We start from the raw sequence: 8,971 nt of genomic DNA, 5'->3' as shown, positions 1-8,971 counted from the left end.
ACGATGTGGATGGATTTTGACATTATTATGCTAAGTGAAATAAGTCAGACAGAAAAGGTTAAGAATCATATGATTTCACTGATATATGGGATATAAAACTGAAAACAACAAAGGAACAAGACAAACAAATAAACAAAAACTCAGACACAGACAATAGTTTAGTGGTTACCAGAGAGTAAGGGGGGGAGAGTGGTAGATGAGTGTAAACGGGATCAAATATATGGTGACGGAAAGAGAACTGACTCCAGGTGGTGAACACACAATGTGATATATAGATGATGTGTTACAGAATTGTACACCTGAAACCTATGTAACTTTACTAACCATTGTCACCCCAACAAACTTCAATTAAAAAAAAAAAGGAGAAGAAAAGCATCATGATTCAAGGGCCAGTGAGAGGTTGAGCCTAGAAAGATCAGCTGGGGGCCACATTGTGAAATGCCTTACACACCATGCTGAGCTGCTGGCCTTTATGCTAGGGGTGAAAAAGGTTTTTAAGAAGAGAGCAGTTATATTCGTTTTAAAAAGCAAGTTAGGCTGTACTGAAGAGTGTGGAGCTCTGCTGTTCTCTAGCTGGGTGAAGTCTCCTTTTGGTCTCTCTGGTTCCACTCTTGACCCCTCCAATCCATTCTCCACACACTTTTTTTTTTTTTATTTTAGAGGGCAGTATCACTGGCCCTCCTATGTGGGATCCGAACCGGGGCCCTCTGGCATCCCAAGCCAGCTCCCAACCAACGCACCACTCGGCCGGCCCCTGCACACACTTTTTGTAAGTTTTTCATCTTGTTCGAAAGCCACACGTTGTATATATCTCTCTTACTTTCCCCCTTCCCCGTCCACCTCTTCTCACCTTCTGGGAGTCACTTTAAGTTGTTTTGTGTATATCCTTCCAGGTTTCTCTATGCATGCACATACGCACAGTCTTCTGACCCTTTTTTCTTTCACTTAACAGTGAGATCTTTCCGCATCAGTGTAGAGAGCAGCCTCATTGTCTCTCCGTTTTTTTACATAAAACTTTTGTAGATTCACATGCAGTCATAAGAAATAATACTGAGAGATCCATGTATCATTTATCCAGCTTCCCCCAATGGTGACATCTTGCAAAACTATAGTACATGATCACAGTCAGCATATTGACATTGATATAGTCAACATACAGAAGAAGGATCTTGTGTGTTGCCCACCTTGCCCGCCACTGCTTTCTCATCTTCCCTTACCCCTGGCAACCAATCTGTTGTGCACTTCTAAAATTTTGTGATTTGAAGGATTCTATACAAATGGAATTTTACAGTATGTAACCTTTTGTGATTGACTTTTTAATTCAGCACGATTTCCTGGAGATTTATTCAGGTTGTTGTGAGTATTGGTAGTCTGATCCTTTTCATAGCTGACTAGTATGCCATGGTATGGACATACCACAGCTTGTTTGACCATTCACACCATTTGGCTAACCAGAACATATTTCTCTCCTAGTGATGGCTAAATCACGAGAGAGCATGCCCAGCTGCACAAGCATATATTTCAAGCCCATTGGCCAAAGCAAGTCTCGTGGCCAAGCCCAAAGTCAAAGGGTAAGGAAGTATATTCTATCCGTAGAGATGGAGGGGAAGGGAAGAGATATTTATCTAATCTATCATCTATCAAAAGCCCATGGTTCCTCTTCTCATTATTTTTTACTCCCATAGGACCTCCAACCCTCTTTTCAAAGTCTTCCCATATTCTCCCTCCAATCCCAAAGTATCAAAGTACAATTAACCCTCAAAATGATGGGCTCCTCCCCCACCTCCTAGAACAGGGCTTTAGAAAAACCGACACTAATTTTTCTCAATTAACAAACATTTCTTCCCAGTAATAAAAAAGAGATAAAGCTCATGCCTCTAAGCTCCCTCCTCTGTCCACCAGGCTGGGCCCTGCTCTTGGAGGAATTGACAAATAACCTCAGTGCTTTATGTTATGCTTTTACATGCACATGAGGCCTTCTGTTTGAGAGGAGATAAGTACTGTGCAATTCCTCATAAAGAATGGATCTGTTCTAGTTTTTATGGTTATATAAGGTTATAAAAAGTAATAAATTAATTTAGAAATGACTCAGAAAAGAGAGAGAGAATAAGAGTCAGAACAATAGCGAGTGTCTTTTCTTTTTTATTTTTTTGCCGCCTTATATAGTGTGACAGAACATACCTAGGGCCTGGGCTTTACAAGGGGGTTAAATAATAAATACCTGACTCAGCGTTGTGTTATGGCAATACCTTTTCCTCAAAGCTGCTCTCCGCTTTATCCTTAGAGTGTGTGTGTATGTGTGGTGGTGTGTGTGTGTGTGTGTGAAAAGAATAATTAAGCAGGGGATATGTGTCCCCTAGGAGTCCCCAGAGGATCAGCTATTGGCAATCATCCTTATGTGGCCCTTCTTCTCTTGTCCTTGTCCCTGTCTGTGAACATCTGTTGCCTGGGAGACCACTTGAAGACTCTTCATCTTTTCCATTGTTGGGGATACCTGTATTAGTAAAAAATTCTGTTGTTGGAAGTGATAGAAACCCAATTCTCACTAGTTATAAAAAAAAAAAAGGGATTTATTGGCTCACATAACTTAACCATCAACAGCACAGGGTAGAGCTGAACCCATTGATGACTGGATTCAGATATCTAAATGCATCAGGCTCTTCTCTATGCTGTTTTTTTCTTTTTTGTTTACTTTTTATTTTCATCAATTATTTTTTTCTGCTGCTCTTCTCTTGTTGGAGCCATTCTCGCCCATCACAGATGGACTTTCTCCACAGGGAGGGGCATGTGGCCTCTGGCAACTCCAGAATCACAGTCTTCCAGCTGTAGCAACTCCTGGAAGATACAGAACATTTCCCCATTAGCTCTGGTGTAAACAATTCCAGAAGTCTCTAACTGGCCTGGCTTGAGTCACGTGATCATGCCCTGGACCAACCACTATGACTCCATTTCCAGAATAAAGGTGGGGAGCACCTGGCATGGCCACTGGGGATTCATTGGAAGCTATGCAACTACTTTAATTTGTATGAACTATAGTGCTCCTTATGAGAACTATGAAGTTGGTACGAAGCCCTTACCCCAATCTATGCCTTAGGAGGTCCATCTATACAGTGGCGGGGGTGGGTTGATCTAAAAATCTTTCCTACATGGATGTTCTATGACCATGACATAAAATCACACACTATTCCAAGGGGCAGCTTCTTCTCACACTCTCTTTGGGGCCCTCTGGATTTGGCCTCTGTGGATCAGTGGGTTGGTCAGGTTTAATGCTACAAGGGTAGCTGGACTGGGATAAGAAGCTGGACAGCAGTTGCCCACCTCTTTTGGGCAGTGTTGCTGAGAAATATGGTCACTCACTGTCCCTGGGCCCCTGGGTGGGCTGGTTACCAGCGAACTTCACCATAATTGTGACTGTTTAAAGCTTGGGGGCATTCTGACCTTGACATGAGGTTTGGGACTCAGTCGTGAGTTCTAGAGCTATGAGTAGTTCTGCCATGCCACTGATCACAATTCCTTTGTCATGCCTTTGCCTCTTCTTCAAGCTCTTCCCAAGCATTTCTCTACTCACCCAGAAGCCTTCGTGAGCAATGTGGAATTTTCTGAAGATTAGCATTCTGTCAAAAGACTGGCAACTAACTGTACATTTTACTAACTGTTTAAGGTATGTATGCATCATACCATGATTAATCCACATTTGAACTAATATTTTTGATGCACTGATCAAATATCTGTCTTGATAACATGATAAAGGGGCTTTGTCCATATTTGTTTATTGTCTATCATCCCCCAATAGAATATATAATGGATATGACATTTAAAAAATATTAAATGTATGGTGTCTTAAGAGTTCCCTCAGATGCAAACCTTGGGACCAGATTTTGAGATCAACTAGTTTATTTAGGGGATGATCCCAGGAAACACCATTCATAGAGTGGGGTGTGAGGCAGGGAAGGAAAAGCTGTCAATAAATCATGTGTGATCAGGTAATTTAACCACTGTGGGCAAATGAAACCTAATCTCACTGAGGAACTCTGAGAGACAACTAAGAACATTCGTCAGAGTTATCCCAGAGTGATGGGTGAGGATACTGTGGTCACCATCAACTCCCCATCAGTCACTGGTTGAAGGATATTTCTGTGGGCATTACTTTGCCAGTATTTCTATCTTGCATGAGTCAAGTGTGCTCCTGTGGCAAGGGCTTTTGGGTCATAGTTGCACCAATTAGCGTTGGAGCATGACTTGAGTGCTGAAGAGTATTGACCTTAAACAGTCAGCCAAATATATCTTTAGCAAAATGGGTTTATTCTAGAACAACAAAGAATTGCAATTCAGGGCATGTGGTTTAATGGTGAACTACAAGCAAGCCCAGAAAAACAAAGGAGGAAAAAAAAGCTCTTTTATGGACTTGGGAAGGGCTGTTGTAAATGAAGGGTCCACTGGAGGAAACTCAAAGTTTGAAGTACAGTGACTTTTCATTGGCTGTTATGGCAGTCTCCCATTGGCTGGGCTGTTACTGGGGCAAGGTGGAATGTAAATCATTTCCTGTCAGAGATGGTATGTCCGTTCCTGTTGGGGTCAGTGGTGTGTGCTGAGTGACACATGCATAAGAATTCTCTCTTCTAGCCGCCCCCCGCCCCCATTCCATTTTAAACAAGGTTTTGATTTATTAATTTTCATAGGAGATGAAATGGGTGGGGCTCTGGCAGTTGGCTACAGATGGGCTTTCCTTCTTCTAAATTATGATATCCTGGGGTTTCCCACCCTACCATTGATTCAGTGGAGAGGGGAGGGTGGCCGACATATGGGTACACATGCTGTCCTCGGCCTTGTAGGTTAGTCACAGAGGACAGAAGGATTCATGTGTGGATTGGCTCACACCCAGACACCATCTTGAGTAAAGAAAGCGGTGGGGGGCACAGAAAGATGAACCTTTTATTCAAAAAATACTACAGGCATACCTCTGAGATACTGAGGATTTGGTTTCAGACCACTGCAATAAAGCGAATATGGCAATACAGCGAGCCATATGAATTTTTTGGTTTCCAGTGCATATAAAAGTTATGTTTACATTACACGGTAGTCTATTAAGTGTGTAATAGCATTATGTTTAAAAAAAAGTACATACCTTAATTTAAAAATACTTTATTGCTAAAAAAATGCTAACCATCAACTAAGCCTTCAGCGAGCTGTAATCTTTCTGTTGGTAGAGGATCTTGCCTCAATGTTGATGAAAACAGTATCTGCAAATGTAAAAAAGTGAAGCGCAGTAAAATGACGTATGCCTGTACTTACTTAAGTGAGACTGTTTTAAACTGGAAGAGACTTAAGTTTTATGTTAATAATTAGATTTATATATTTTTTTCTCAATAATAGATAGTGGAGGCTCAAGAAAAAAGTTGTCATGTAGAAAATAAAGAATCTGTACTTTTTTTTGCACCTATGAGTTGAAGAAGGTAGATTTCAATCCTATCACAGATATAATCTCCATGAGGTCAGGGCCTTTACCTGCTTTGATCATTGCTACATTTGTAGCTCACAGCACTGTGCTGGGCACAGAAAAAGATGCTAAATAAATATTTGTTGAATGAATGTATGCTCTGTATATTCCTGCCAGTGGCCCCTTCCCTTCCGAGATCTAAACCATTTAATTTCAATTAGTTTATTGCAGCTTTACCCAAAGCTGGGCAGGAGTGCTGTTTTCTCTCGGACAATTAAGCGCTTTAGTAGAGAGCCAGGGTGTGAGCGGCTGCTCTCTGTGCCCCATGCAAGCCTGGATGGACTCGTAGAGAATGGTGAGACTGTCAGAACACTGGCTGGTAACTGAAGGGCTGTGTGTGTCCCTTCAATTTAATGCCCTCTTAATTAGCATAAATAATGGCTGGGTTGTCCTTCACTGCCACTTGACTCGTTGCTGTCTCCAAGGCTCATTATGATCAGGGATGAACAGCGCTCCTCCGACCTCTTCTCTCCTCACAGTCATGAAGTAGAGCTGGATCCCAGGCCCAGCACTGCCACTTTGTAGTTGGGTGACCTTGGGTGAGTCGCGTTCCCTCTCTAAGCCTCAGATTCTTCATCTGAATGGTGCAGCAGCCTTGAGGATGGCTCTAGGCTTTTCTCTCTGCATCACCTCTCCTTATGGTACAAACATATGTGACTCTTCTACATTGCAGGCCAATACCTCTTCACCCACAGGGATTCCCTTAATGATGTGGGTCTGGCGTTAGCCAGACCTTAGTCCAAATCCTCGGTTCAAATTTACCACCTCCTTCTGGCTGTGAGGCTTTAGATAAATCACTTAACAACTATGAGCTGCATTCTATTTTCTAATTAAAAAAAAAAAAGACTTCCCCTCTCCCCCGCACATACACACACATCCCTAGATGACAGGCACTGTCCTAAGGCTGCAGAGTTTGAATCCTGGATCTGCTGCTTGTTAGCTCTATGATCTTGGGCAAGTAATTTAACCTCTTTGACTCTCAGTTTCCTCATCTGTTAAATGGGAGTAATAATAGCATTTTCTTCCAAGATTGCTATAAGGAGTAAGTGAATTAATATATGTGAAACACTTAGAACTGTGCCAGGAACACAGCAAGTGCCAATAAATGTTTGCTGTTATTATAGCTACTATCTCATTGAAACTTTACAACCTACTCTGGGAAGAAGTCTGACTTTCCCCACTTCTAAACTGAGAGTAAGAATACCCACAACATAGGGTGATTATGATTATGACAAGTAACAGGCAAAATAACAATAGCTAATATTTATTATTACCATGAACCAGATATGCTATATGAGTCATCAATGTGCTTGACAGCAAGAAGCAAAGATCAAAAGTAACAGTGACACAGATATATGGGGCTTTATTTATCTCAAATAAGGAGTCTGGAGGAATCCAGGCTCTTTCTGTTTTTCTGCTTTACCATTATTTTTTTAAATTGGGGGAATTGGGGGGATGGGAACAGTGCTGGGGAATTGGGGGAAGGGGAACAGACAAGTTACTGTCCTTTTGTTCTTCAGTCTAGTTGTGGAGGATGTTGCTTCACTGGCCCAAGTTGGCACCATCATTGCGCTCTTCCCGGGAGAGGCACATCAGTCGCCGGCTTCTGGACTGTCACTCACTGTGGCTGCTGGCCCCTCACGCTGACAGCTGGCTACACACAGTAGACCATGGCCACCCACTGCAGCAGGGGCTGCAGCCTACGCCGTCCCCAGCGACTCACAGCAGCCCAGCTCCAGGTTGAGCTGTTGTTCAGCATCTTAGCAGCAGAGCGCAGTGTCAGTGGCCCTCACATGTGGGATCTGAACCGGGGCCCTCTGGCGTCCCAAGCCAGCTCTTAACCAATGCGCCACTCGGCCGGCCCTGCTTTACCATTCTTATCAAGTCAATCTTTGCTCTCAAGATTTCAAGATGGCTACTGTGCCTCTGTGCATCACATCTCTGTTCCAGGCAGAACACGGGGGTAAGTGCAAAAGGCTGAAGAATGTCAGTTGAGTCTATCTCTTAAAAAAAAACTTTTCTGGTAAATAACTAAGCAACTCCCATTTGCATAGCATTGGCCAAAACTCTGTCACTTAGGTTGTATGGGCAACCCTACCTGCTAGGGAGCCTAGGAAATCAAGCCAGCCTTCATAGCAAGGGAGGCTGTAAACAATTTAGGGGTAGCCAAAAACATACAGACAAATAAATGAGAAGACTAAGAATACCACAAAGGAAATGAACAAGAGGCCAAACTAGACAACATCTTTAGGCGGGGTGTTTGGGGAAAACCTCCTAGAGGAGGTGTTATTTAGGCAGAGACCTGATGCATAAGAAGGAACCAGAAGTTAAGAGGTGGGAGAAGAACCTCCCTGGCTTTGGTCTCAGTGTCACCATCCCTCTAATTTGGTTTCTTTTCCTTTTGAAGTGAAACAGAGAGGTCATCAAACAACACAAGTGGAGTTACAACTGCTGGTCTGGCAGAGCCAGGATTCAATTCAAACTCTGCCTTGCTCTCTGGGATTCTGTTTCTTAGGTGGGTTCTGGCAGAAGTGATGTGAAAAATACAATCACGAAATCACACGTAGGAAGACGCATGGAGAATTTGGCCAGTTCCCAGCCTTTAAGGAAGTCTATAGCTGAGGACTGAAGGGCAATGGTCCTCGTGTGCTCTAGGAAGACCCCTCCGGCTGTGCTATGGAGGCTGGAACACCGATTTAGCTGAGGGTTTCAGACAGAAGAAATATTCAGGAGGACCACCACCCAGATCAAGTTATAAAACATTTCCTGCACCCCAGAAGGGTAAAGGTACTTAAATTTAACCTTTCTTTAGGTGGGAGTGGCACCTCCACCCTAGACTCACCCTCATGGCGGCCTGTCTGCCCAGTCCTAGCCCAGGCAGTGAGGAGCAAACCTCGCCTGGACTACGCACTTGGTTCCTTGAAAGTGAAAATACTTGGGGCTCCTTCCTACTTGGTCTCTTCCGCATCCCTCGGGCACCACCCCCCGCGGATTTGTTTGGGTCCCATCTCCTAGGTCCCTCCCACCTTCAGCACCACCCCCGCGAGCTTCCTTTGTGTCACGCCTCCTTCCGGCTCCTCCCCAGAGTGGCCACCTTTGGGCTCCCTCCTCTGGTCGGCTTCCGGGCCCTCCTCCACCGGCCTCGCTTCAATCTCTCTTCCCTTTTGGCCCCGCCTCCTCCAGCCTCGCCCGCGCCTCCTCCTACCTTTGACTCCTCCTCTGGGCACGGCCTCCCTTTAGCCCCACCTACAGCCCCCCCACTTTCCAGCACTGATCCGGCTCCCGGGTCTGCAAGGCCGGCACTGTTTTACATACCTGCCTTGCGCTCCTCTCCTCTCCGGCAACAGCACCCTCTCAGTCCCCGCCCACCTTCCCCTCCACACTGGTGTAAGCGAGTCTCTCTTCCCGCCCTTAGCCCCGCCTTCCCAGGCTTCCACCTCAGTCCCTCTTTCCTGTCAGACTCCGCCCCGGCCC

General features: G+C 44.5%; 1 long non-coding RNA gene across 2 annotated transcripts; it reads right to left on the bottom strand.

The window, feature by feature from the left end:
• Window positions 1-2,145: 2,145 nt before the first annotated feature.
• On the bottom strand, window positions 2,146-8,766 carry LOC109389606 (uncharacterized). Of its 2 annotated transcripts, XR_002125420.1 has the most exons (3): window positions 8,340-8,766; window positions 2,583-2,835; window positions 2,146-2,494 (listed from the first exon to the last, which is right to left on the bottom strand). It is a non-coding gene; the product is annotated as an uncharacterized LOC109389606 (long non-coding RNA). The 2 variants fall into 2 exon arrangements; XR_002125419.1 differs by having other exon boundaries at window positions 2,146-2,835; window positions 8,340-8,755.
• Between the last annotated feature and the right edge of the window lie 205 nt (window positions 8,767-8,971).

This window comes from Hipposideros armiger, unplaced genomic scaffold (genome assembly GCF_001890085.2).
Source record: "Hipposideros armiger isolate ML-2016 unplaced genomic scaffold, ASM189008v1 scaffold_238, whole genome shotgun sequence".
Classification (NCBI taxonomy): domain Eukaryota; kingdom Metazoa; phylum Chordata; class Mammalia; order Chiroptera; family Hipposideridae; genus Hipposideros; species Hipposideros armiger.
The sequence above is the reverse complement of the archived record's forward strand: the minus strand, read 5'-3'. Positions and strand labels throughout refer to the sequence as shown.